Source organism: Phyllobates terribilis, unplaced genomic scaffold, assembly GCF_046119375.1.
Source record: "Phyllobates terribilis strain yellow unplaced genomic scaffold, ASM4611937v1 Scaffold_74__1_contigs__length_7073193, whole genome shotgun sequence".
Taxonomy (NCBI): domain Eukaryota; kingdom Metazoa; phylum Chordata; class Amphibia; order Anura; family Dendrobatidae; genus Phyllobates; species Phyllobates terribilis.
The window spans coordinates 195,498-221,548 of record NW_027362834.1 but is presented as its reverse complement, the minus strand read 5'-3'; the positions used below and the strand labels follow the sequence as shown (position 1 = coordinate 221,548).

At 44.7% G+C, this 26,051-nt stretch overlaps 20 non-coding genes across 20 annotated transcripts; all 20 read right to left on the bottom strand.

Annotated features, from left to right (window-relative positions):
• Positions 1-120: 120 nt before the first annotated feature.
• Positions 121-311, bottom strand: LOC141196563 (U2 spliceosomal RNA). Its single transcript, XR_012268965.1, has one exon. It is a non-coding gene; the product is annotated as a U2 spliceosomal RNA (small nuclear RNA).
• A 1,120-nt stretch (positions 312-1,431) lies between these two features.
• On the bottom strand, positions 1,432-1,622 carry LOC141195652 (U2 spliceosomal RNA). The gene has a single exon (XR_012268232.1). It is a non-coding gene; the product is annotated as a U2 spliceosomal RNA (small nuclear RNA).
• A 1,119-nt stretch (positions 1,623-2,741) lies between these two features.
• LOC141195639 (U2 spliceosomal RNA) lies at positions 2,742-2,932 on the bottom strand. Its single transcript, XR_012268220.1, has one exon. It is a non-coding gene; the product is annotated as a U2 spliceosomal RNA (small nuclear RNA).
• Positions 2,933-4,050: 1,118 nt separating this feature from the next.
• On the bottom strand, positions 4,051-4,241 carry LOC141196792 (U2 spliceosomal RNA). Its single transcript, XR_012269188.1, has one exon. It is a non-coding gene; the product is annotated as a U2 spliceosomal RNA (small nuclear RNA).
• A 1,120-nt stretch (positions 4,242-5,361) lies between these two features.
• LOC141196098 (U2 spliceosomal RNA) lies at positions 5,362-5,552 on the bottom strand. The gene has a single exon (XR_012268664.1). It is a non-coding gene; the product is annotated as a U2 spliceosomal RNA (small nuclear RNA).
• A 1,123-nt stretch (positions 5,553-6,675) lies between these two features.
• Positions 6,676-6,866, bottom strand: LOC141195979 (U2 spliceosomal RNA). Its single transcript, XR_012268549.1, has one exon. It is a non-coding gene; the product is annotated as a U2 spliceosomal RNA (small nuclear RNA).
• Positions 6,867-7,987: 1,121 nt separating this feature from the next.
• Positions 7,988-8,178, bottom strand: LOC141195628 (U2 spliceosomal RNA). Its single transcript, XR_012268209.1, has one exon. It is a non-coding gene; the product is annotated as a U2 spliceosomal RNA (small nuclear RNA).
• Positions 8,179-9,299: 1,121 nt separating this feature from the next.
• Positions 9,300-9,490, bottom strand: LOC141195616 (U2 spliceosomal RNA). Its single transcript, XR_012268198.1, has one exon. It is a non-coding gene; the product is annotated as a U2 spliceosomal RNA (small nuclear RNA).
• A 1,122-nt stretch (positions 9,491-10,612) lies between these two features.
• On the bottom strand, positions 10,613-10,803 carry LOC141195605 (U2 spliceosomal RNA). The gene has a single exon (XR_012268187.1). It is a non-coding gene; the product is annotated as a U2 spliceosomal RNA (small nuclear RNA).
• Positions 10,804-11,924: 1,121 nt separating this feature from the next.
• LOC141195735 (U2 spliceosomal RNA) lies at positions 11,925-12,115 on the bottom strand. Its single transcript, XR_012268313.1, has one exon. It is a non-coding gene; the product is annotated as a U2 spliceosomal RNA (small nuclear RNA).
• Positions 12,116-13,233: 1,118 nt separating this feature from the next.
• On the bottom strand, positions 13,234-13,424 carry LOC141195593 (U2 spliceosomal RNA). Its single transcript, XR_012268176.1, has one exon. It is a non-coding gene; the product is annotated as a U2 spliceosomal RNA (small nuclear RNA).
• A 1,120-nt stretch (positions 13,425-14,544) lies between these two features.
• On the bottom strand, positions 14,545-14,735 carry LOC141195581 (U2 spliceosomal RNA). The gene has a single exon (XR_012268164.1). It is a non-coding gene; the product is annotated as a U2 spliceosomal RNA (small nuclear RNA).
• A 1,120-nt stretch (positions 14,736-15,855) lies between these two features.
• On the bottom strand, positions 15,856-16,046 carry LOC141196137 (U2 spliceosomal RNA). Its single transcript, XR_012268702.1, has one exon. It is a non-coding gene; the product is annotated as a U2 spliceosomal RNA (small nuclear RNA).
• Positions 16,047-17,172: 1,126 nt separating this feature from the next.
• On the bottom strand, positions 17,173-17,363 carry LOC141195569 (U2 spliceosomal RNA). The gene has a single exon (XR_012268153.1). It is a non-coding gene; the product is annotated as a U2 spliceosomal RNA (small nuclear RNA).
• A 1,120-nt stretch (positions 17,364-18,483) lies between these two features.
• LOC141196164 (U2 spliceosomal RNA) lies at positions 18,484-18,674 on the bottom strand. Its single transcript, XR_012268729.1, has one exon. It is a non-coding gene; the product is annotated as a U2 spliceosomal RNA (small nuclear RNA).
• A 1,121-nt stretch (positions 18,675-19,795) lies between these two features.
• LOC141195557 (U2 spliceosomal RNA) lies at positions 19,796-19,986 on the bottom strand. The gene has a single exon (XR_012268141.1). It is a non-coding gene; the product is annotated as a U2 spliceosomal RNA (small nuclear RNA).
• Positions 19,987-21,108: 1,122 nt separating this feature from the next.
• On the bottom strand, positions 21,109-21,299 carry LOC141195545 (U2 spliceosomal RNA). Its single transcript, XR_012268130.1, has one exon. It is a non-coding gene; the product is annotated as a U2 spliceosomal RNA (small nuclear RNA).
• Positions 21,300-22,420: 1,121 nt separating this feature from the next.
• On the bottom strand, positions 22,421-22,611 carry LOC141195534 (U2 spliceosomal RNA). Its single transcript, XR_012268119.1, has one exon. It is a non-coding gene; the product is annotated as a U2 spliceosomal RNA (small nuclear RNA).
• Positions 22,612-23,733: 1,122 nt separating this feature from the next.
• LOC141195522 (U2 spliceosomal RNA) lies at positions 23,734-23,924 on the bottom strand. The gene has a single exon (XR_012268108.1). It is a non-coding gene; the product is annotated as a U2 spliceosomal RNA (small nuclear RNA).
• A 1,123-nt stretch (positions 23,925-25,047) lies between these two features.
• Positions 25,048-25,229, bottom strand: LOC141196349 (U2 spliceosomal RNA). The gene has a single exon (XR_012268893.1). It is a non-coding gene; the product is annotated as a U2 spliceosomal RNA (small nuclear RNA).
• Between the last annotated feature and the right edge of the window lie 822 nt (positions 25,230-26,051).

The following is a 26,051-nucleotide window of genomic DNA, read 5'->3' as shown; positions in this document are numbered from 1 at the left end:
AAAATCCAATGAGGAGAAGAAAAGCAAAGCCAAAGAGTCCATCCCAAAATCCGACAAACAAGCAAAATGAACAAAAAGCATTGAATTCAATTCTTTCTGATTTTAGAAACTGCATTAAAGAAGGGGTGCACCGGTCCTGGAGATACTGCAATACCAGGTCAATGCGTGGAGTGGACAGAGCAAGCTCTTTTTCCATCTCCCTGTTCTAAAAATTCATTTAATATATGGTCCCCAGATAGGGGACGTATCAGATATTAAACTGATAAGAACAGATACTACACTTGATCTTAGCCAAAAGGCCGAGAAGCGATAACCAGAATTGGTTTCCGACTACGGTGCCACCCAAGGATTCTGAAAAGTCCATTTGTGGAGATGGCCACCTGGACTCCCGTTAAGAAGACATGCTGTCAACCTCTAGATCCCTCACATGCCTGCACTTTTCGGCTTGCTGCTGCTGCAATCCACGCGTTTTAGATCTGCATAACTCCACCTCTTTTAGCACAGTACCCTCAACCCCCGGCTGTTCCCACCCGCCTCAACACCGTTGGAAGGGAGGAGAACCAATTAAGGCGGGGGGGGGGTGGAACGAGCAGCTGTCTACCCTTAGCAGGAGGGTTGCTGATTAATTACCTCTCCTGCTGCTGCTGCTGCTGGCTGTCCAGCAGCAGACTGAAGGTGGCTGCTGCTGTGCGCAGGTATATAAAGGCTCAGTGCCTATTATGACACGCGCAGCCAGCGTTCCATTGCCACATTCCGTCTACTGCAGGCGGGATACCTGGATGGCTGAATGTCACTGAGAAGCTCACAGAGACCGCCATAAGCAACAGTTTAAAAGAATGCCACAGACTAATCAACCAAACTTTTTGGGTTGGTTTCTCTTTTATAGTCTGCAGGCATTAAATGAAAGAAGTCAGTGTTCCAGCAGAGGGAGACAACGTTTCAGAAAAGGCATTGTAGCAAACCAAAAAAGAAATTTTAAGCGCAGCAGAGTAACCAGCTCACATACCTGTTAGCTCAGGTGAGTTTAAAAGGCTGCTGTTGATAACAAGGGCATTTGCTAAATAGATGGTGTGTGTGCAACAATATACTGAAAGGTCAATTATATTGTGCAGCTTATCTCACCACCTGTAGTTATTTAGGTGAAAGCTCCAAAATGCTTGCCTAATATGTCTGTTTATCCAAAAGGAAGTATAGAGGGAGAGCTAGATAGATAGCATTGCATTACATTACATTACATGGCAATGCAATGCACAGTTGCTGAAGTTGAACCAAAATGAGCTTGTCATCTGGCTTCTGCAACTTTTAACATGAAAAATCCAATGAGGAGAAGAAAAGCAAAGCCAAAGAGTCCATCCCAAAATCCGACAAACAAGCAAAATGAACAAAAAGCATTGAATTCAATTCTTTCTGATTTTAGAAACTGCATTAAAGAAGGGGTGCACCGGTCCTGGAGATACTGCAATACCAGGTCAATGCGTGGAGTGGACAGAGCAAGCTCTTTTTCCATCTCCCTGTTCTAAAAATCCATTTAATATATGGTCCCCAGATAGGGGACGTATCAGATATTAAACTGATAAGAACAGATACTACACTTGATCTTAGCCAAAAGGCCGAGAAGCGATAACCAGAATTGGTTTCCGACTACGGTGCCACCCAAGGATTCTGAAAAGTCCATTTGTGGAGATGGCCACCTGGACTCCCGTTAAGAAGACATGCTGTCAACCTCTAGATCCCTCACATGCCTGCACTTTTCGGCTTGCTGCTGCTGCAATCCACGCGTTTTAGATCTGCATAACTCCACCTCTTTTAGCACAGTACCCTCAACCCCCGGCTGTTCCCACCCGCCTCAACACCGTTGGAAGGGAGGAGAACCAATTAAGGCGGGGGGGGGTGGAACGAGCAGCTGTCTACCCTTAGCAGGAGGGTTGCTGATTAATTACCTCTCCTGCTGCTGCTGCTGCTGGCTGTCCAGCAGCAGACTGAAGGTGGCTGCTGCTGTGCGCAGGTATATAAAGGCTCAGAGCCTATTATGACACGCGCAGCCAGCGTTCCATTGCCACATTCCGTCTACTGCAGGCGGGATACCTGGATGGCTGAATGTCACTGAGAAGCTCACAGAGACCGCCATAAGCAACAGTTTAAAAGAATGCCACAGACTAATCAACCAAACTTTTTGGGTTGGTTTCTCTTTTATAGTCTGCAGGCATTAAATGAAAGAAGTCAGTGTTCCAGCAGAGGGAGACAACGTTTCAGAAAAGGCATTGTAGCAAACCAAAAAATAAATTTTAAGCGCAGCAGAGTAACCAGCTCACATACCTGTTAGCTCAGGTGAGTTTAAAAGGCTGCTGTTGATAACAAGGGCATTTGCTAAATAGATGGTGTGTGTGCAACAATATACTGAAAGGTCAATTATATTGTGCAGCTTATCTCACCACCTGTAGTTATTTAGGTGAAAGCTCCAAAATGCTTGCCTAATATGTCTGTTTATCCAAAAGGAAGTATAGAGGGAGAGCTAGATAGATAGCATTGCATTACATTACATTACATGGCAATGCAATGCACAGTTGCTGAAGTTGAACCAAAATGAGCTTGTCATCTGGCTTCTGCAACTTTTAACATGAAAAATCCAATGAGGAGAAGAAAAGCAAAGCCAAAGAGTCCATCCCAAAATCCGACAAACAAGCAAAATGAACAAAAAGCATTGAATTCAATTCTTTCTGATTTTAGAAACTGCATTAAAGAAGGGGTGCACCGGTCCTGGAGATACTGCAATACCAGGTCAATGCGTGGAGTGGACAGAGCAAGCTCTTTTTCCATCTCCCTGTTCTAAAAATCCATTTAATATATGGTCCCCAGATAGGGGACGTATCAGATATTAAACTGATAAGAACAGATACTACACTTGATCTTAGCCAAAAGGCCGAGAAGCGATAACCAGAATTGGTTTCCGACTACGGTGCCACCCAAGGATTCTGAAAAGTCCATTTGTGGAGATGGCCACCTGGACTCCCGTTAAGAAGACATGCTGTCAACCTCTAGATCCCTCACATGCCTGCACTTTTCGGCTTGCTGCTGCTGCAATCCACGCGTTTTAGATCTGCATAACTCCACCTCTTTTAGCACAGTACCCTCAACCCCCGGCTGTTCCCACCCGCCTCAACACCGTTGGAAGGGAGGAGAACCAATTAAGGCGGGGGGGGGGGTGGAACGAGCAGCTGTCTACCCTTAGCAGGAGGGTTGCTGATTAATTACCTCTCCTGCTGCTGCTGCTGGCTGTCCAGCAGCAGACTGAAGGTGGCTGCTGCTGTGCGCAGGTATATAAAGGCTCAGAGCCTATTATGACACGCGCAGCCAGCGTTCCATTGCCACATTCCGTCTACTGCAGGCGGGATACCTGGATGGCTGAATGTCACTGAGAAGCTCACAGAGACCGCCATAAGCAACAGTTTAAAAGAATGCCACAGACTAATCAACCAAACTTTTTGGGTTGGTTTCTCTTTTATAGTCTGCAGGCATTAAATGAAAGAAGTCAGTGTTCCAGCAGAGGGAGACAACGTTTCAGAAAAGGCATTGTAGCAAACCAAAAAAGAAATTTTAAGTGCAGCAGAGTAACCAGCTCACATACCTGTTAGCTCAGGTGAGTTTAAAAGGCTGCTGTTGATAACAAGGGCATTTGCTAAATAGATGGTGTGTGTGCAACAATATACTGAAAGGTCAATTATATTGTGCAGCTTATCTCACCACCTGTAGTTATTTAGGTGAAAGCTCCAAAATGCTTGCCTAATATGTCTGTTTATCCAAAAGGAAGTATAGAGGGAGAGCTAGATAGATAGCATTGCATTACATTACATTACATGGCAATGCAATGCACAGTTGCTGAAGTTGAACCAAAATGAGCTTGTCATCTGGCTTCTGCAACTTTTAACATGAAAAATCCAATGAGGAGAAGAAAAGCAAAGCCAAAGAGTCCATCCCAAAATCCGACAAACAAGCAAAATGAACAAAAAGCATTGAATTCAATTCTTTCTGATTTTAGAAACTGCATTAAAGAAGGGGTGCACCGGTCCTGGAGATACTGCAATACCAGGTCAATGCGTGGAGTGGACAGAGCAAGCTCTTTTTCCATCTCCTTGTTCTAAAAATCCATTTAATATATGGTCCCCAGATAGGGGACGTATCAGATATTAAACTGATAAGAACAGATACTACACTTGATCTTAGCCAAAAGGCCGAGAAGCGATAACCAGAATTGGTTTCCGACTACGGTGCCACCCAAGGATTCTGAAAAGTCCATTTGTGGAGATGGCCACCTGGACTTCCGTTAAGAAGACATGCTGTCAACCTCTAGATCCCTCACATGCCTGCACTTTTCGGCTTGCTGCTGCTGCAATCCACGCGTTTTAGATCTGCATAACTCCACCTCTTTTAGCACAGTACCCTCAACCCCCGGCTGTTCCCACCCGCCTCAACACCGTTGGAAGGGAGGAGAACCAATTAAGGCGGGGGGGGGGTGGAACGAGCAGCTGTCTACCCTTAGCAGGAGGGTTGCTGATTAATTACCTCTCCTGCTGCTGCTGCTGCTGGCTGTCCAGCAGCAGACTGAAGGTGGCTGCTGCTGTGCGAAGGTATATAAAGGCTCAGAGCCTATTATGACACGCGCAGCCAGCGTTCCATTGCCACATTCCGTCTACTGCAGGCGGGATACCTGGATGGCTGAATGTCACTGAGAAGCTCACAGAGACCGCCATAAGCAACAGTTTAAAAGAATGCCACAGACTAATCAACCAAACTTTTTGGGTTGGTTTCTCTTTTATAGTCTGCAGGCATTAAATGAAAGAAGTCAGTGTTCCAGCAGAGGGAGACAACGTTTCAGAAAAGGCATTGTAGCAAACCAAAAAAGAAATTTTAAGCGCAGCAGAGTAACCAGCTCACATACCTGTTAGCTCAGGTGAGTTTAAAAGGCTGCTGTTGATAACAAGGGCATTTGCTAAATAGATGGTGTGTGTGCAACAATATACTGAAAGGTCAATTATATTGTGCAGCTTATCTCACCACCTGTAGTTATTTAGGTGAAAGCTCCAAAATGCTTGCCTAATATGTCTGTTTATCCAAAAGGAAGTATAGAGGGAGAGCTAGATAGATAGCATTGCATTACATTACATTACATGGCAATGCAATGCACAGTTGCTGAAGTTGAACCAAAATGAGCTTGTCATCTGGCTTCTGCAACTTTTAACATGAAAAATCCAATGAGGAGAAGAAAAGCAAAGCCAAAGAGTCCATCCCAAAATCCGACAAACAAGCAAAATGAACAAAAAGCATTGAATTCAATTCTTTCTGATTTTAGAAACTGCATTAAAGAAGGGGTGCACCGGTCCTGGAGATACTGCAATACCAGGTCAATGCGTGGAGTGGACAGAGCAAGCTCTTTTTCCATCTCCCTGTTCTAAAAATCCATTTAATATATGGTCCCCAGATAGGGGACGTATCAGATATTAAACTGATAAGAACAGATACTACACTTTATCTTAGCCAAAAGGCCGAGAAGCGATAACCAGAATTGGTTTCCGACTACGGTGCCACCCAAGGATTCTGAAAAGTCCATTTGTGGAGATGGCCACCTGGACTCCCGTTAAGAAGACATGCTGTCAACCTCTAGATCCCTCACATGCCTGCACTTTTCGGCTTGCTGCTGCTGCAATCCACGCGTTTTAGATCTGCATAACTCCACCTCTTTTAGCACAGTACCCTCAACCCCCGGCTGTTCCCACCCGCCTCAACACTGTTGGAAGGGAGGAGAACCAATTAAGGCGGGGGGGGGGTGGAACGAGCAGCTGTCTACCCTTAGCAGGAGGGTTGCTGATTAATTACCTCTCCTGCTGCTGCTGCTGCTGCTGGCTGTCCAGCAGCAGACTGAAGGTGGCTGCTGCTGTGCGCAGGTATATAAAGGCTCAGAGCCTATTATGACACGCGCAGCCAGCGTTCCATTGCCACATTCCGTCTACTGCAGGCGGGATACCTGGATGGCTGAATGTCACTGAGAAGCTCACAGAGACCGCCATAAGCAACAGTTTAAAAGAATGCCACAGACTAATCAACCAAACTTTTTGGGTTGGTTTCTCTTTTATAGTCTGCAGGCATTAAATGAAAGAAGTCAGTGTTCCAGCAGAGGGAGACAACGTTTCAGAAAAGGCATTGTAGCAAACCAAAAAAGAAATTTTAAGCGCAGCAGAGTAACCAGCTCACATACCTGTTAGCTCAGGTGAGTTTAAAAGGCTGCTGTTGATAACAAGGGCATTTGCTAAATAGATGGTGTGTGTGCAACAATATACTGAAAGGTCAATTATATTGTGCAGCTTATCTCACCACCTGTAGTTATTTAGGTGAAAGCTCCAAAATGCTTGCCTAATATGTCTGTTTATCCAAAAGGAAGTATAGAGGGAGAGCTAGATAGATAGCATTGCATTACATTACATTACATGGCAATGCAATGCACAGTTGCTGAAGTTGAACCAAAATGAGCTTGTCATCTGGCTTCTGCAACTTTTAACATGAAAAATCCAATGAGGAGAAGAAAAGCAAAGCCAAAGAGTCCATCCCAAAATCCGACAAACAAGCAAAATGAACAAAAAGCATTGAATTCAATTCTTTCTGATTTTAGAAACTGCATTAAAGAAGGGGTGCACCGGTCCTGGAGATACTGCAATACCCGGTCAATGCGTGGAGTGGACAGAGCAAGCTCTTTTTCCATCTCCCTGTTCTAAAAATCCATTTAATATATGGTCCCCAGATAGGGGACGTATCAGATATTAAACTGATAAGAACAGATACTACACTTGATCTTAGCCAAAAGGCCGAGAAGCGATAACCAGAATTGGTTTCCGACTACGGTGCCACCCAAGGATTCTGAAAAGTCCATTTGTGGAGATGGCCACCTGGACTCCCGTTAAGAAGACATGCTGTCAACCTCTAGATCCCTCACATGCCTGCACTTTTCGGCTTGCTGCTGCTGCAATCCACGCGTTTTAGATCTGCATAACTCCACCTCTTTTAGCACAGTACCCTCAACCCCCGGCTGTTCCCACCCGCCTCAACACCGTTGGAAGGGAGGAGAACCAATTAAGGCGGGGGGGGGGGTGGAACGAGCAGCTGTCTACCCTTAGCAGGAGGGTTGCTGATTAATTACCTCTCCTGCTGCTGCTGCTGCTGGCTGTCCAGCAGCAGACTGAAGGTGGCTGCTGCTGTGCGCAGGTATATAAAGGCTCAGAGCCTATTATGACACGCGCAGCCAGCGTTCCATTGCCACATTCCGTCTACTGCAGGCGGGATACCTGGATGGCTGAATGTCACTGAGAAGCTCACAGAGACCGCCATAAGCAACAGTTTAAAAGAATGCCACAGACTAATCAACCAAACTTTTTGGGTTGGTTTCTCTTTTATAGTCTGCAGGCATTAAATGAAAGAAGTCAGTGTTCCAGCAGAGGGAGACAACGTTTCAGAAAAGGCATTGTAGCAAACCAAAAAAGAAATTTTAAGCGCAGCAGAGTAACCAGCTCACATACCTGTTAGCTCAGGTGAGTTTAAAAGGCTGCTGTTGATAACAAGGGCATTTGCTAAATAGATGGTGTGTGTGCAACAATATACTGAAAGGTCAATTATATTGTGCAGCTTATCTCACCACCTGTAGTTATTTAGGTGAAAGCTCCAAAATGCTTGCCTAATATGTCTGTTTATCCAAAAGGAAGTATAGAGGGAGAGCTAGATAGATAGCATTGCATTACATTACATTACATGGCAATGCAATGCACAGTTGCTGAAGTTGAACCAAAATGAGCTTGTCATCTGGCTTCTGCAACTTTTAACATGAAAAATCCAATGAGGAGAAGAAAAGCAAAGCCAAAGAGTCCATCCCAAAATCCGACAAACAAGCAAAATGAACAAAAAGCATTGAATTCAATTCTTTCTGATTTTAGAAACTGCATTAAAGAAGGGGTGCACCGGTCCTGGAGATACTGCAATACCAGGTCAATGCGTGGAGTGGACAGAGCAAGCTCTTTTTCCATCTCCCTGTTCTAAAAATCCATTTAATATATGGTCCCCAGATAGGGGACGTATCAGATATTAAACTGATAAGAACAGATACTACACTTGATCTTAGCCAAAAGGCCGAGAAGCGATAACCAGAATTGGTTTCCGACTACGGTGCCACCCAAGGATTCTGAAAAGTCCATTTGTGGAGATGGCCACCTGGACTCCCGTTAAGAAGACATGCTGTCAACCTCTAGATCCCTCACATGCCTGCACTTTTCGGCTTGCTGCTGCTGCAATCCACGCGTTTTAGATCTGCATAACTCCACCTCTTTTAGCACAGTACCCTCAACCCCCGGCTGTTCCCACCCGCCTCAACACCGTTGGAAGGGAGGAGAACCAATTAAGGCGGGGGGGGGGGTGGAACGAGCAGCTGTCTACCCTTAGCAGGAGGGTTGCTGATTAATTACCTCTCCTGCTGCTGCTGCTGCTGGCTGTCCAGCAGCAGACTGAAGGTGGCTGCTGCTGTGCGAAGGTATATAAAGGCTCAGAGCCTATTATGACACGCGCAGCCAGCGTTCCAATGCCACATTCCGTCTACTGCGGGCGGGATACCTGGATGGCTGAATGTCACTGAGAAGCTCACAGAGACCGCCATAAGCAACAGTTTAAAAGAATGCCACAGACTAATCAACCAAACTTTTTGGGTTGGTTTCTCTTTTATAGTCTGCAGGCATTAAATGAAAGAAGTCAGTGTTCCAGCAGAGGGAGACAACGTTTCAGAAAAGGCATTGTAGCAAACCAAAAAAGAAATTTTAAGCGCAGCAGAGTAACCAGCTCACATACCTGTTAGCTCAGGTGAGTTTAAAAGGCTGCTGTTGATAACAAGGGCATTTGCTAAATAGATGGTGTGTGTGCAACAATATACTGAAAGGTCAATTATATTGTGCAGCTTATCTCACCACCTGTAGTTATTTAGGTGAAAGCTCCAAAATGCTTGCCTAATATGTCTGTTTATCCAAAAGGAAGTATAGAGGGAGAGCTAGATAGATAGCATTGCATTACATTACATTACATGGCAATGCAATGCACAGTTGCTGAAGTTGAACCAAAATGAGCTTGTCATCTGGCTTCTGCAACTTTTAACATGAAAAATCCAATGAGGAGAAGAAAAGCAAAGCCAAAGAGTCCATCCCAAAATCCGACAAACAAGCAAAATGAACAAAAAGCATTGAATTCAATTCTTTCTGATTTTAGAAACTGCATTAAAGAAGGGGTGCACCGGTCCTGGAGATACTGCAATACCAGGTCAATGCGTGGAGTGGACAGAGCAAGCTCTTTTTCCATCTCCCTGTTCTAAAAATCCATTTAATATATGGTCCCCAGATAGGGGACGTATCAGATATTAAACTGATAAGAACAGATACTACACTTGATCTTAGCCAAAAGGCCGAGAAGCGATAACCAGAATTGGTTTCCGACTACGGTGCCACCCAAGGATTCTGAAAAGTCCATTTGTGGAGATGGCCACCTGGACTCCCGTTAAGAAGACATGCTGTCAACCTCTAGATCCCTCACATGCCTGCACTTTTCGGCTTGCTGCTGCTGCAATCCACGCGTTTTAGATCTGCATAACTCCACCTCTTTTAGCACAGTACCCTCAACCCCCGGCTGTTCCCACCCGCCTCAACACCGTTGGAAGGGAGGAGAACCAATTAAGGCGGGGGGGGGGGATGGAACGAGCAGCTGTCTACCCTTAGCAGGAGGGTTGCTGATTAATTACCTCTCCTGCTGCTGCTGCTGCTGGCTGTCCAGCAGCAGACTGAAGGTGGCTGCTGCTGTGCGCAGGTATATAAAGGCTCAGAGCCTATTATGACACGCGCAGCCAGCGTTCCATTGCCACATTCCGTCTACTGCAGGCGGGATACCTGGATGGCTGAATGTCACTGAGAAGCTCACAGAGACCGCCATAAGCAACAGTTTAAAAGAATGCCACAGACTAATCAACCAAACTTTTTGGGTTGGTTTCTCTTTTATAGTCTGCAGGCATTAAATGAAAGAAGTCAGTGTTCCAGCAGAGGGAGACAACGTTTCAGAAAAGGCATTGTAGCAAACCAAAAAAGAAATTTTAAGCGCAGCAGAGTAACCAGCTCACATACCTGTTAGCTCAGGTGAGTTTAAAAGGCTGCTGTTGATAACAAGGGCATTTGCTAAATAGATGGTGTGTGTGCAACAATATACTGAAAGGTCAATTATATTGTGCAGCTTATCTCACCACCTGTAGTTATTTAGGTGAAAGCTCCAAAATGCTTGCCTAATATGTCTGTTTATCCAAAAGGAAGTATAGAGGGAGAGCTAGATAGATAGCATTGCATTACATTACATTACATGGCAATGCAATGCACAGTTGCTGAAGTTGAACCAAAATGAGCTTGTCATCTGGCTTCTGCAACTTTTAACATGAAAAATCCAATGAGGAGAAGAAAAGCAAAGCCAAAGAGTCCATCCCAAAATCCGACAAACAAGCAAAATGAACAAAAAGCATTGAATTCAATTCTTTCTGATTATAGAAACTGCATTAAAGAAGGGGTGCACCGGTCCTGGAGATACTGCAATACCAGGTCAATGCGTGGAGTGGACAGAGCAAGCTCTTTTTCCATCTCCCTGTTCTAAAAATCCATTTAATATATGGTCCCCAGATAGGGGACGTATCAGATATTAAACTGATAAGAACAGATACTACACTTGATCTTAGCCAAAAGGCCGAGAAGCGATAACCAGAATTGGTTTCCGACTACGGTGCCACCCAAGGATTCTGAAAAGTCCATTTGTAGAGATGGCCACCTGGACTCCCGTTAAGAAGACATGCTGTCAACCTCTAGATCCCTCACATGCCTGCACTTTTCGGCTTGCTGCTGCTGCAATCCACGCGTTTTAGATCTGCATAACTCCACCTCTTTTAGCACAGTACCCTCAACCCCCGGCTGTTCCCACCCGCCTCAACACCGTTGGAAGGGAGGAGAACCAATTAAGGCGGGGGGGGGGGTGGAACGAGCAGCTGTCTACCCTTAGCAGGAGGGTTGCTGATTAATTACCTCTCCTGCTGCTGCTGCTGCTGGCTGTCCAGCAGCAGACTGAAGGTGGCTGCTGCTGTGCGCAGGTATATAAAGACTCAGAGCCTATTATGACACGCGCAGCCAGCGTTCCATTGCCACATTCCGTCTACTGCAGGCGGGATACCTGGATGGCTGAATGTCACTGAGAAGCTCACAGAGACCGCCATAAGCAACAGTTTAAAAGAATGCCACAGACTAATCAACCAAACTTTTTGGGTTGGTTTCTCTTTTATAGTCTGCAGGCATTAAATGAAAGAAGTCAGTGTTCCAGCAGAGGGAGACAACGTTTCAGAAAAGGCATTGTAGCAAACCAAAAAAGAAATTTTAAGCGCAGCAGAGTAACCAGCTCACATACCTGTTAGCTCAGGTGAGTTTAAAAGGCTGCTGTTGATAACAAGGGCATTTGCTAAATAGATGGTGTGTGTGCAACAATATACTGAAAGGTCAATTATATTGTGCAGCTTATCTCACCACCTGTAGTTATTTAGGTGAAAGCTCCAAAATGCTTGCCTAATATGTCTGTTTATCCAAAAGGAAGTATAGAGGGAGAGCTAGATAGATAGCATTGCATTACATTACATTACATGGCAATGCAATGCACAGTTGCTGAAGTTGAACCAAAATGAGCTTGTCATCTGGCTTCTGCAACTTTTAACATGAAAAATCCAATGAGGAGAAGAAAAGCAAAGCCAAAGAGTCCATCCCAAAATCCGACAAACAAGCAAAATGAACAAAAAGCATTGAATTCAATTCTTTCTGATTTTAGAAACTGCATTAAAGAAGGGGTGCATCGGTCCTGGAGATACTGCAATACCAGGTCAATGCGTGGAGTGGACAGAGCAAGCTCTTTTTCCATCTCCCTGTTCTAAAAATCCATTTAATATATGGTCCCCAGATAGGGGACGTATCAGATATTAAACTGATAAGAACAGATACTACACTTGATCTTAGCCAAAAGGCCGAGAAGCGATAACCAGAATTGGTTTCCGACTACGGTGCCACCCAAGGATTCTGAAAAGTCCATTTGTGGAGATGGCCACCTGGACTCCCGTTAAGAAGACATGCTGTCAACCTCTAGATCCCTCACATGCCTGCACTTTTCGGCTTGCTGCTGCTGCAATCCTCGCGTTTTAGATCTGCATAACTCCACCTCTTTTAGCACAGTACCCTCAACCCCCGGCTGTTCCCACCCGCCTCAACACCGTTGGAAGGGAGGAGAACCAATTAAGGCGGGGGTGGGGGTGGAGCGAGCAGCTGTCTACCCTTAGCAGGAGGGTTGCTGATTAATTACCTCTCCTGCTGCTGCTGCTGGCTGTCCAGCAGCAGACTGAAGGTGGCTGCTGCTGTGCGCAGGTATATAAAGGCTCAGAGCCTATTATGACACGCGCAGCCAGCGTTCCATTGCCACATTCCGTCTACTGCAGGCGGGATACCTGGATGGCTGAATGTCACTGAGAAGCTCACAGAGACCGCCATAAGCAACAGTTTAAAAGAATGCCATAGACTAATCAACCAAACTTTTTGGGTTGGTTTCTCTTTTATAGTCTGCAGGCATTAAATGAAAGAAGTCAGTGTTCCAGCAGAGGGAGACAACGTTTCAGAAAAGGCATTGTAGCAAACCAAAAAAGAAATTTTAAGCGCAGCAGAGTAACCAGCTCACATACCTGTTAGCTCAGGTGAGTTTAAAAGGCTGCTGTTGATAACAAGGGCATTTGCTAAATAGATGGTGTGTGTGCAACAATATACTGAAAGGTCAATTATATTGTGCAGCTTATCTCACCACCTGTAGTTATTTAGGTGAAAGCTCCAAAATGCTTGCCTAATATGTCTGTTTATCCAAAAGGAAGTATAGAGGGAGAGCTAGATAGATAGCATTGCATTACATTACATTACATGGCAATGCAATGCACAGTTGCTGAAGTTGAACCAAAATGAGCTTGTCATCTGGCTTCTGCAACTTTTAACATGAAAAATCCAATGAGGAGAAGAAAAGCAAAGCCAAAGAGTCCATCCCAAAATCCGACAAACAAGCAAAATGAACAAAAAGCATTGAATTCAATTCTTTCTGATTTTAGAAACTGCATTAAAGAAGGGGTGCACCGGTCCTGGAGATACTGCAATACCAGGTCAATGCGTGGAGTGGACAGAGCAAGCTCTTTTTCCATCTCCCTGTTCTAAAAATCCATTTAATATATGGTCCCCAGATAGGGGACGTATCAGATATTAAACTGATAAGAACAGATACTACACTTGATCTTAGCCAAAAGGCCGAGAAGCGATAACCAGAATTGGTTTCCGACTACGGTGCCACCCAAGGATTCTGATAAGTCCATTTGTGGAGATGGCCACCGGGACTCCCGTTAAGAAGACATGCTGTCAACCTCTAGATCCCTCACATGCCTGCACTTTTCGGCTTGCTGCTGCTGCAATCCACGCGTTTTAGTTCTGCATAACTCCACCTCTTTTAGCACAGTACCCTCAACCCCCGGCTGTTCCCACCCGCCTCAACACCGTTGGAAGGGAGGAGAACCAATTAAGGCGGGGGGGGGGTGGAACGAGCAGCTGTCTACCCTTAGCAGGAGGGTTGCTGATTAATTACCTCTCCTGCTGCTGCTGCTGCTGGCTGTCCAGCAGCAGACTGAAGGTGGCTGCTGCTGTGCGCAGGTATATAAAGGCTCAGAGCCTATTATGACACGCGCAGCCAGCGTTCCATTGCCACATTCCGTCTACTGCAGGCGGGATACCTGGATGGCTGAATGTCACTGAGAAGCTCACAGAGACCGCCATAAGCAACAGTTTAAAAGAATGCCACAGACTAATCAACCAAACTTTTTGGGTTGGTTTCTCTTTTATAGTCTGCAGGCATTAAATGAAAGAAGTCAGTGTTCCAGCAGAGGGAGACAACGTTTCAGAAAAGGCATTGTAGCAAACCAAAAAATAAATTTTAAGCGCAGCAGAGTAACCAGCTCACATACCTGTTAGCTCAGGTTAGTTTAAAAGGCTGCTGTTGATAACAAGGGCATTTGCTAAATAGATGGTGTGTGTGCAACAATATACTGAAAGGTCAATTATATTGTGCAGCTTATCTCACCACCTGTAGTTATTTAGGTGAAAGCTCCAAAATGCTTGCCTAATATGTCTGTTTATCCAAAAGGAAGTATAGAGGGAGAGCTAGATAGATAGCATTGCATTACATTACATTACATGGCAATGCAATGCACAGTTGCTGAAGTTGAACCAAAATGAGCTTGTCATCTGGCTTCTGCAACTTTTAACATGAAAAATCCAATGAGGAGAAGAAAAGCAAAGCCAAAGAGTCCATCCCAAAATCCGACAAACAAGCAAAATGAACAAAAAGCATTGAATTCAATTCTTTCTGATTTTAGAAACTGCATTAAAGAAGGGGTGCACCGGTCCTGGAGATACTGCAATACCAGGTCAATGCGTGGAGTGGACAGAGCAAGCTCTTTTTCCATCTCCCTGTTCTAAAAATCCATTTAATATATGGTCCCCAGATAGGGGACGTATCAGATATTAAACTGATAAGAACAGATACTACACTTGATCTTAGCCAAAAGGCCGAGAAGCGATAACCAGAATTGGTTTCCGACTACGGTGCCACCCAAGGATTCTGAAAAGTCCATTTGTGGAGATGGCCACCTGGACTCCCGTTAAGAAGACATGCTGTCAACCTCTAGATCCCTCACATGCCTGCACTTTTCGGCTTGCTGCTGCTGCAATCCACGCGTTTTAGATCTGCATAACTCCACCTCTTTTAGCACAGTACCCTCAACCCCCGGCTGTTCCCACCCGCCTCAACACCGTTGGAAGGGAGGAGAACCAATTAAGGCGGGGGGGGGGTGGAACGAGCAGCTGTCTACCCTTAGCAGGAGGGTTGCTGATTAATTACCTCTCCTGCTGCTGCTGCTGCTGGCTGTCCAGCAGCAGACTGAAGGTGGCTGCTGCTGTGCGCAGGTATATAAAGGCTCAGAGCCTATTATGACACGCGCAGCCAGCGTTCCATTGCCACATTCCGTCTACTGCAGGCGGGATACCTGGATGGCTGAATGTCATTGAGAAGCTCACAGAGACCGCCATAAGCAACAGTTTAAAAGAATGCCACAGACTAATCAACCAAACTTTTTGGGTTGGTTTCTCTTTTATAGTCTGCAGGCATTAAATGAAAGAAGTCAGTGTTGCAGCAGAGGGAGACAACGTTTCAGAAAAGGCATTGTAGCAAACCAAAAAAGAAATTTTAAGCGCAGCAGAGTAACCAGCTCACATACCTGTTAGCTCAGGTGAGTTTAAAAGGCTGCTGTTGATAACAAGGGCATTTGCTAAATAGATGGTGTGTGTGCAACAATATACTGAAAGGTCAATTATATTGTGCAGCTTATCTCACCACCTGTAGTTATTTAGGTGAAAGCTCCAAAATGCTTGCCTAATATGTCTGTTTATCCAAAAGGAAGTATAGAGGGAGAGCTAGATAGATAGCATTGCATTACATTACATTACATGGCAATGCAATGCACAGTTGCTGAAGTTGAACCAAAATGAGCTTGTCATCTGGCTTCTGCAACTTTTAACATGAAAAATCCAATGAGGAGAAGAAAAGCAAAGCCAAAGAGTCCATCCCAAAATCCGACAAACAAGCAAAATGAACAAAAAGCATTGAATTCAATTCTTTCTGATTTTAGAAACTGCATTAAAGAAGGGGTGCACCGGTCCTGGAGATACTGCAATACCAGGTCAATGCGTGGAGTGGACAGAGTAAGCTCTTTTTCCATCTCCCTGTTCTAAAAATCCATTTAATATATGGTCCCCAGATAGGGGACGTATCAGATATTAAACTGATAAGAACAGATACTACACTTGATCTTAGCCAAAAGGCCGAGAAGCGATAACCAGAATTGGTTTCCGACTACGGTGCCACCCAAGGATTCTGAAAAGTCCATTTGTGGAGATGGCCACCTGGACTCCCGTTAAGAAGACATGCTGTCAACCTCTAGATCCTTCACATGCCTGCACTTTTCGGCTTGCTGCTGCTGCAATCCACGCGTTTTAGATCTGCATAACTCCACCTCTTTTAGCACAGTACCCTCAACCCCCGGCTGTTCCCACCCGCCTCAACACCGTTGGAAGGGAGGAGAACCAATTAAGGCGGAGGGGGGGGGGGGGTGGAACGAGCAGCTGTCTACCCTTAGCAGGAGGGTTGCTGATTAATTACCTCTCCTGCTGCTGCTGCTGCTGGCTGTCCAGCAGCAGACTGAAGGTGGCTGCTGCTGTGCGCAGGTATATAAAGGCTCAGAGCCTATTATGACACGCGCAGCCAGCGTTCCATTGCCACATTCCGTCTACTGCAGGCGGGATACCTGGATGGCTGAATGTCACTGAGAAGCTCACAGAGACCGCCATAAGCAACAGTTTAAAAGAATGCCACAGACTAATCAACCAAACTTTTTGGGTTGGTTTCTCTTTTATAGTCTGCAGGCATTAAATGAAAGAAGTCAGTGTTCCAGCAGAGGGAGACAACGTTTCAGAAAAGGCATTGTAGCAAACCAAAAAATAAATTTTAAGCGCAGCAGAGTAACCAGCTCACATACCTGTTAGCTCAGGTGAGTTTAAAAGGCTGCTGTTGATAACAAGGGCATTTGCTAAATAGATGGTGTGTGTGCAACAATATACTGAAAGGTCAATTATATTGTGCAGCTTATCTCACCACCTGTAGTTATTTAGGTGAAAGCTCCAAAATGCTTGCCTAATATGTCTGTTTATCCAAAAGGAAGTATAGAGGGAGAGCTAGATAGATAGCATTGCATTACATTACATTACATGGCAATGCAATGCACAGTTGCTGAAGTTGAACCAAAATGAGCTTGTCATCTGGCTTCTGCAACTTTTAACATGAAAAATCCAATGAGGAGAAGAAAAGCAAAGCCAAAGAGTCCATCCCAAAATCCGACAAACAAGCAAAATGAACAAAAAGCATTGAATTCAATTCTTTCTGATTTTAGAAACTGCATTAAAGAAGGGGTGCACCGGTCCTGGAGATACTGCAATACCAGGTCAATGCGTGGAGTGGACAGAGCAAGCTCTTTTTCCATCTCCCTGTTCTAAAAATCCATTTAATATATGGTCCCCAGATAGGGGACGTATCAGATATTAAACTGATAAGAACAGATACTACACTTGATCTTAGCCAAAAGGCCGAGAAGCGATAACCAGAATTGGTTTCCGACTACGGTGCCACCCAAGGATTCTGATAAGTCCATTTGTGGAGATGGCCACCGGGACTCCCGTTAAGAAGACATGCTGTCAACCTCTAGATCCCTCACATGCCTGCACTTTTCGGCTTGCTGCTGCTGCAATCCACGCGTTTTAGTTCTGCATAACTCCACCTCTTTTAGCACAGTACCCTCAACCCCCGGCTGTTCCCACCCGCCTCAACACCGTTGGAAGGGAGGAGAACCAATTAAGGCGGGGGGGGGGTGGAACGAGCAGCTGTCTACCCTTAGCAGGAGGGTTGCTGATTAATTACCTCTCCTGCTGCTGCTGCTGCTGGCTGTCCAGCAGCAGACTGAAGGTGGCTGCTGCTGTGCGCAGGTATATAAAGGCTCATAGCCTATTATGACACGCGCAGTCAGCGTTCCATTGCCACATTCCGTCTACTGCAGGCGGGATACCTGGATGGCTGAATGTCACTGAGAAGCTGACAGAGACCGCCATAAGCAACAGTTTAAAAGAATGCCACAGACTAATCAACCAAACTTTTTGGGTTGGTTTCTCTTTTATAGTCTGCAGGCATTAAATGAAAGAAGTCAGTGTTCCAGCAGAGGGAGACAACGTTTCAGAAAAGGCATTGTAGCAAACCAAAAAAGAAATTTTAAGCGCAGCAGAGTAACCAGCTCACATACCTGTTAGCTCAGGTGAGTTTAAAAGGCTGCTGTTGATAACAAGGGCATTTGCTAAATAGATGGTGTGTGTGCAACAATATACTGAAAGGTCAATTATATTGTGCAGCTTATCTCACCACCTGTAGTTATTTAGGTGAAAGCTCCAAAATGCTTGCCTAATATGTCTGTTTATCCAAAAGGAAGTATAGAGGGAGAGCTAGATAGATAGCATTGCATTACATTACATTACATGGCAATGCAATGCACAGTTGCTGAAGTTGAACCAAAATGAGCTTGTCATCTGGCTTCTGCAACTTTTAACATGAAAAATCCAATGAGGAGAAGAAAAGCAAAGCCAAAGAGTCCATCCCAAAATCCGACAAACAAGCAAAATGAACAAAAAGCATTGAATTCAATTCTTTCTGATTTTAGAAACTGCATTAAAGAAGGGGTGCACCGGTCCTGGAGATACTGCAATACCAGGTCAATGCGTGGAGTGGACAGAGCAACCTCTTTTTCCATCTCCCTGTTCTAAAAATCCATTTAATATATGGTCCCCAGATAGGGGACGTATCAGATATTAAACTGATAAGAACAGATACTACACTTGATCTTAGCCAAAAGGCCGAGAAGCGATAACCAGAATTGGTTTCCGACTACGGTGCCACCCAAGGATTCTGAAAAGTCCATTTGTGGAGATGGCCACCTGGACTCCCGTTAAGAAGACATGCTGTCAACCTCTAGATCCCTCACATGCCTGCACTTTTCGGCTTGCTGCTGCTGCAATCCACGCGTTTTAGATCTGCATAACTCCACCTCTTTTAGCACAGTACCCTCAACCCCCGGCTGTTCCCACCCGCCTCAACACCGTTGGAAGGGAGGAGAACCAATTAAGGCGGGGGGGGGGGTGGAACGAGCAGCTGTCTACCCTTAGCAGGAGGGTTGCTGATTAATTACCTCTCCTGCTGCTGCTGCTGCTGGCTGTCCAGCAGCAGACTGAAGGTGGCTGCTGCTGTGCGCAGGTATATAAAGGCTCAGAGCCTATTATGACACGCGCAGCCAGCGTTCCATTGCCACATTCCGTCTACTGCAGGCGGGATACCTGGATGGCTGAATGTCACTGAGAAGCTCACAGAGACCGCCATAAGCAACAGTTTAAAAGAATGCCACAGACTAATCAACCAAACTTTTTGGGTTGGTTTCTCTTTTATAGTCTGCAGGCATTAAATGAAAGAAGTCAGTGTTCCAGCAGAGGGAGACAACGTTTCAGAAAAGGCATTGTAGCAAACCAAAAAAGAAATTTTAAGCGCAGCAGAGTAACCAGCTCACATACCTGTTAGCTCAGGTGAGTTTAAAAGGCTGCTGTTGATAACAAGGGCATTTGCTAAATAGATGGTGTGTGTGCAACAATATACTGAAAGGTCAATTATATTGTGCAGCTTATCTCACCACCTGTAGTTATTTAGGTGAAAGCTCCAAAATGCTTGCCTAATATGTCTGTTTATCCAAAAGGAAGTATAGAGGGAGAGCTAGATAGATAGCATTGCATTACATTACATTACATGGCAATGCAATGCACAGTTGCTGAAGTTGAACCAAAATGAGCTTGTCATCTGGCTTCTGCAACTTTTAACATGAAAAATCCAATGAGGAGAAGAAAAGCAAAGCCAAAGAGTCCATCCCAAAATCCGACAAACAAGCAAAATGAACAAAAAGCATTGAATTCAATTCTTTCTGATTTTAGAAACTGCATTAAAGAAGGGGTGCACCGGTCCTGGAGATACTGCAATACCAGGTCAATGCGTGGAGTGGACAGAGCAAGCTCTTTTTCCATCTCCCTGTTCTAAAAATCCATTTAATATATGGTCCCCAGATAGGGGACGTATCAGATATTAAACTGATAAGAACAGATACTACACTTGATCTTAGCCAAAAGGCCGAGAAGCGATAACCAGAATTGGTTTCCGACTACGGTGCCACCCAAGGATTCTGAAAAGTCCATTTGTGGAGATGGCCACCTGGACTCCCGTTAAGAAGACATGCTGTCAACCTCTAGATCCCTCACATGCCTGCACTTTTCGGCTTGCTGCTGCTGCAATCCACGCGTTTTAGATCTGCATAACTCCACCTCTTTTAGCACAGTACCCTCAACCCCCGGCTGTTCCCACCCGACTCAACACCGTTGGAAGGGAGGAGAACCAATTAAGGCGGGGAGGGGGGGTGGAACGAGCAGCTGTCTACCCTTAGCAGGAGGGTTGCTGATTAATTACCTCTCCTGCTGCTGCTGCTGCTGGCTGTCCAGCAGCAGACTGAAGGTGGCTGCTGCTGTGCGCAGGTATATAAAGGCTCAGAGCCTATTATGACACGCACAGCCAGCGTTCCATTGCCACATTCCGTCTACTGCATGCGGGATACCTGGATGGCTGAATGTCACTGAGAAGCTCACAGAGACCGCCATAAGCAACAGTTTAAAAGAATGCCACAGACTAATCAACCAAACTTTTTGGGTTGGTTTCTCTTTTATAGTCTGCAGGCATTAAATGAAAGAAGTCAGTGTTCCAGCAGAGGGAGACAACGTTTCAGAAAAGGCATTGTAGCAAACCAAAAAAGAAATTTTAAGCGCAGCAGAGTAACCAGCTCACATACCTGTTAGCTCAGGTGAGTTTAAAAGGCTGCTGTTGATAACAAGGGCATTTGCTAAATAGATGGTGTGTGTGCAACAATATACTGAAAGGTCAATTATATTGTGCAGCTTATCTCACCACCTGTAGTTATTTAGGTGAAAGCTCCAAAATGCTTGCCTAATATGTCTGTTTATCCAAAAGGAAGTATAGAGGGAGAGCTAGATAGATAGCATTGCATTACATTACATTACATGGCAATGCAATGCACAGTTGCTGAAGTTGAACCAAAATGAGCTTGTCATCTGGCTTCTGCAACTTTTAACATGAAAAATCCAATGAGGAGAAGAAAAGCAAAGCCAAAGAGTCCATCCCAAAATCCGACAAACAAGCAAAATGAACAAAAAGCATTGAATTCAATTCTTTCTGATTTTAGAAACTGCATTAAAGAAGGGGTGCACCGGTCCTGGAGATACTGCAATACCAGGTCAATGCGTGGAGTGGACAGAGCAAGCTCTTTTTCCATCTCCCTGTTCTAAAAATCCATTTAATATATGGTCCCCAGATAGGGGACGTATCAGATATTAAACTGATAAGAACAGATACTACACTTGATCTTAGCCAAAAGGCCGAGAAGCGATAACCAGAATTGGTTTCCGACTACGGTGCCACCCAAGGATTCTGAAAAGTCCATTTGTGGAGATGGCCACCTGGACTCCCGTTAAGAAGACATGCTGTCAACCTCTAGATCCCTCACATGCCTGCACTTTTCGGCTTGCTGCTGCTGCAATCCACGCGTTTTAGATCTGCATAACTCCACCTCTTTTAGCACAGTACCCTCAACCCCCGGCTGTTCCCACCCGCCTCAACACCGTTGGAAGGGAGGAGAACCAATTAAGGCGGGGGGGGGGGTGGAACGAGCAGCTGTCTACCCTTAGCAGGAGGGTTGCTGATTAATTACCTCTCCTGCTGCTGCTGCTGCTGGCTGTCCAGCAGCAGACTGAAGGTGGCTGCTGCTGTGCGCAGGTATATAAAGGCTCAGAGCCTATTATAACACGCGCAGCCAGCTTTCCATTGCCACATTCCTTCTACTGCAGGCGGGATACCTGGATGGCTGAATGTCACTGAGAAGCTCACAGAGACCGCCATAAGCAACAGTTTAAAAGAATGCCACAGACTAATCAACCAAACTTTTTGGGTTGGTTTCTCTTTTATAGTCTGCAGGCATTAAATGAAAGAAGTCAGTGTTCCAGCAGAGGGAGACAACGTTTCAGAAAAGGCATTGTAGCAAACCAAAAAAGAAATTTTAAGCGCAGCAGAGTAACCAGCTCACATACCTGTTAGCTCAGGTGAGTTTAAAAGGCTGCTGTTGATAACAAGGGCATTTGCTAAATAGATGGTGTGTGTGCAACAATATACTGAAAGGTCAATTATATTGTGCAGCTTATCTCACCACCTGTAGTTATTTAGGTGAAAGCTCCAAAATGCTTGCCTAATATGTCTGTTTATCCAAAAGGAAGTATAGAGGGAGAGCTAGATAGATAGCATTGCATTACATTACATTACATGGCAATGCAATGCACAGTTGCTGAAGTTGAACCAAAATGAGCTTGTCATCTGGCTTCTGCAACTTTTAACATGAAAAATCCAATGAGGAGAAGAAAAGCAAAGCCAAAGAGTCCATCCCAAAATCCGACAAACAAGCAAAATGAACAAAAAGCATTGAATTCAATTCTTTCTGATTTTAGAAACTGCATTAAAGAAGGGGTGCACCGGTCCTGGAGATACTGCAATACCAGGTCAATGCGTGGAGTGGACAGAGCAAGCTCTTTTTCCATCTCCCTGTTCTAAAAATCCATTTAATATATGGTCCCCAGATAGGGGACGTATCAGATATTAAACTGATAAGAACAGATACTACACTTGATCTTAGCCAAAAGGCCGAGAAGCGATAACCAGAATTGGTTTCCGACTACGGTGCCACCCAAGGATTCTGAAAAGTCCATTTGTGGAGATGGCCACCTGGACTCCCGTTAAGAAGACATGCTGTCAACCTCTAGATCCCTCACATGCCTGCACTTTTCGGCTTGCTGCTGCTGCAATCCACGCGTTTTAGATCTGCATAACTCCACCTCTTTTAGCACAGTACCCTCAACCCCCGGCTGTTCCCACCCGCCTCAACACCGTTGGAAGGGAGGAGAACCAATTAAGGCGGGGGGGGGGGGTGGAACGAGCAGCTGTCTACCCTTAGCAGGAGGGTTGCTGATTAATTACCTCTCCTGCTGCTGCTGCTGCTGGCTGTCCAGCAGCAGACTGAAGGTGGCTGCTGCTGTGCGCAGGTATATAAAGGCTCAGAGCCTATTATGACACGCGCAGCCAGCGTTCCATTGCCACATTCCGTCTACTGCAGGCGGGATACCTGGATGGCTGAATGTCACTGAGAAGCTCACAGAGACCGCCATAAGCAACAGTTTAAAAGAATGCCACAGACTAATCAACCAAACTTTTTGGGTTGGTTTCTCTTTTATAATCTGCAGGCATTAAATGAAAGAAGTCAGTGTTCCAGCAGAGGGAGACAACGTTTCAGAAAAGGCATTGTAGCAAACCAAAAAAGAAATTTTAAGCGCAGCAGAGTAACCAGCGCACATACCTGTTAGCTCAGGTGAGTTTAAAAGGCTGCTGTTGATAACAAGGGCATTTGCTAAATAGATGGTGTGTGTGCAACAATATACTGAAAGGTCAATTATATTGTGCAGCTTATCTCACCACCTGTAGTTATTTAGGTGAAAGCTCCAAAATGCTTGCCTAATATGTCTGTTTATCCAAAAGGAAGTATAGAGGGAGAGCTAGATAGATAGCATTGCATTACATTACATTACATGGCAATGCAATGCACAGTTGCTGAAGTTGAACCAAAATCAGCTTGTCATCTGGCTTCTGCAACTTTTAACATGAAAAATCCAATGAGGAGAAGAAAAGCAAAGCCAAAGAGTCCATCCCAAAATCCGACAAACAAGCAAAATGAACAAAAAGCATTGAATTCAATTCTTTCTGATTTTAGAAACTGCATTAAAGAAGGGGTGCACCGGTCCTGGAGATACTGCAATACCAGGTCAATGCGTGGAGTGGACAGAGCAAGCTCTTTTTCCATCTCCCTGTTCTAAAAATCCATTTAATATATGGTCCCCAGATAGGGGACGTATCAGATATTAAACTGATAAGAACAGATACTACACTTGATCTTAGCCAAAAGGCCGAGAAGCGATAACCAGAATTGGTTTCCGACTACGGTGCCACCCAAGGATTCTGAAAAGTCCATTTGTGGAGATGGCCACCTGGACTCCCGTTAAGAAGACATGCTGTCAACCTCTAGATCCCTCACATGCCTGCACTTTTCGGCTTGCTGCTGCTGCAATCCACGCGTTTTAGATCTGCATAACTCCACCTCTTTTAGCACAGTACCCTCAACCCCCGGCTGTTCCCACCCGCCTCAACACCGTTGGAAGGGAGGAGAACCAATTAAGGCGGGGGGGGGGGGGTGGAACGAGCAGCTGTCTACCCTTAGCAGGAGGGTTGCTGATTAATTACCTCTCCTGCTGCTGCTGCTGCTGGCTGTCCAGCAGCAGACTGAAGGTGGCTGCTGCTGTGCGCAGGTATATAAAGGCTCAGAGCCTATTATGACACGCGCAGCCAGCGTTCCATTGCCACATTCCGTCTACTGCAGGCGGGATACCTGGATGGCTGAATGTCACTGAGAAGCTCACAGAGACCGCCATAAGCAACAGTTTAAAAGAATGCCACAGACTAATCAACCAAACTTTTTGGGTTGGTTTCTCTTTTATAATCTGCAGGCATTAAATGAAAGAAGTCAGTGTTCCAGCAGAGGGAGACAACGTTTCAGAAAAGGCATTGTAGCAAACCAAAAAAGAAATTTTAAGCGCAGCAGAGTAACCAGCGCACATACCTGTTAGCTCAGGTGAGTTTAAAAGGCTGCTGTTGATAACAAGGGCATTTGCTAAATAGATGGTGTGTGTGCAACAATATACTGAAAGGTCAATTATATTGTGCAGCTTATCTCACCACCTGTAGTTATTTAGGTGAAAGCTCCAAAATGCTTGCCTAATATGTCTGTTTATCCAAAAGGAAGTATAGAGGGAGAGCTAGATAGATAGCATTGCATTACATTACATTACATGGCAATGCAATGCACAGTTGCTGAAGTTGAACCAAAATCAGCTTGTCATCTGGCTTCTGCAACTTTTAACATGAAAAATCCAATGAGGAGAAGAAAAGCAAAGCCAAAGAGTCCATCCCAAAATCCGACAAACAAGCAAAATGAACAAAAAGCATTGAATTCAATTCTTTCTGATTTTAGAAACTGCATTAAAGAAGGGGTGCACCGGTCCTGGAGATACTGCAATACCAGGTCAATGCGTGGAGTGGACAGAGCAAGCTCTTTTTCCATCTCCCTGTTCTAAAAATCCATTTAATATATGGTCCCCAGATAGGGGACGTATCAGATATTAAACTGATAAGAACAGATTTTTTTCTTTTTCATTTTGTTCTTATATTTCAGTTGTTATTTCTCTTCTAATATTTCTCTTGCCTTATAATCTGTTCATGCTACAAGGTTCCACAGATGAAAGTTCCATAGACTCTTGGCTCTTTTTTTCCCAATTCTCTTCAGATCTAACAGGTAATAAATATATATTTCACTTAGTGCTAATTTTATGCATTCACTTTCACTTATAAAATCTCTTTTAAAAAGCAATATGTTTCGGACTTTCCATAGCGCATTCTTTATTCCATTTATCATTATCCAAATGACTCTTTCTTTTTCTTTTGATTGACATGTAAAATTTCCATATAAAACTACTTCGTGATTTAAAAACTTAAGACCAGTAACAAACTTTAAGAGACTTCCAACTTCTTTCCAGACATTTTGGGCATAAAAACAGTTCCAAAAGGTGTGTAAAACTGTTTCCTCTCTAACACAGCCTGTTCTAGGGCATCTTGCAGTATTGCACAATCCCCTTCTGTGTTGAAAAAATCTAACAGGAACACATTCTTGCACTATTGCCCATGCCAAGTCTTTATATTCATTTGTTAGATAAGGTGCATAAGTCATTCTCCAAATTCTTCCACTTTTAGTGTAAGTAAAGTTTGCCACTGCTGTCATCGTTTCTTTTCTCTTTGTCTCTAGAGCCAGTCTTCTTGAATTTGACAGCATCTCCACATCTACTTCAGGTAAGTTATAAAGTCTAATTGTTTTTTCTAGTAAGACATATTGTTTTGGCGGTGTAATTAGGACAGGAGAATTTGGGGGCAATGTTATCCACTTTCTTTTCCTAAAGATATCTCCAGCTGCATATCTTAAGTAGAAAGACCAATGA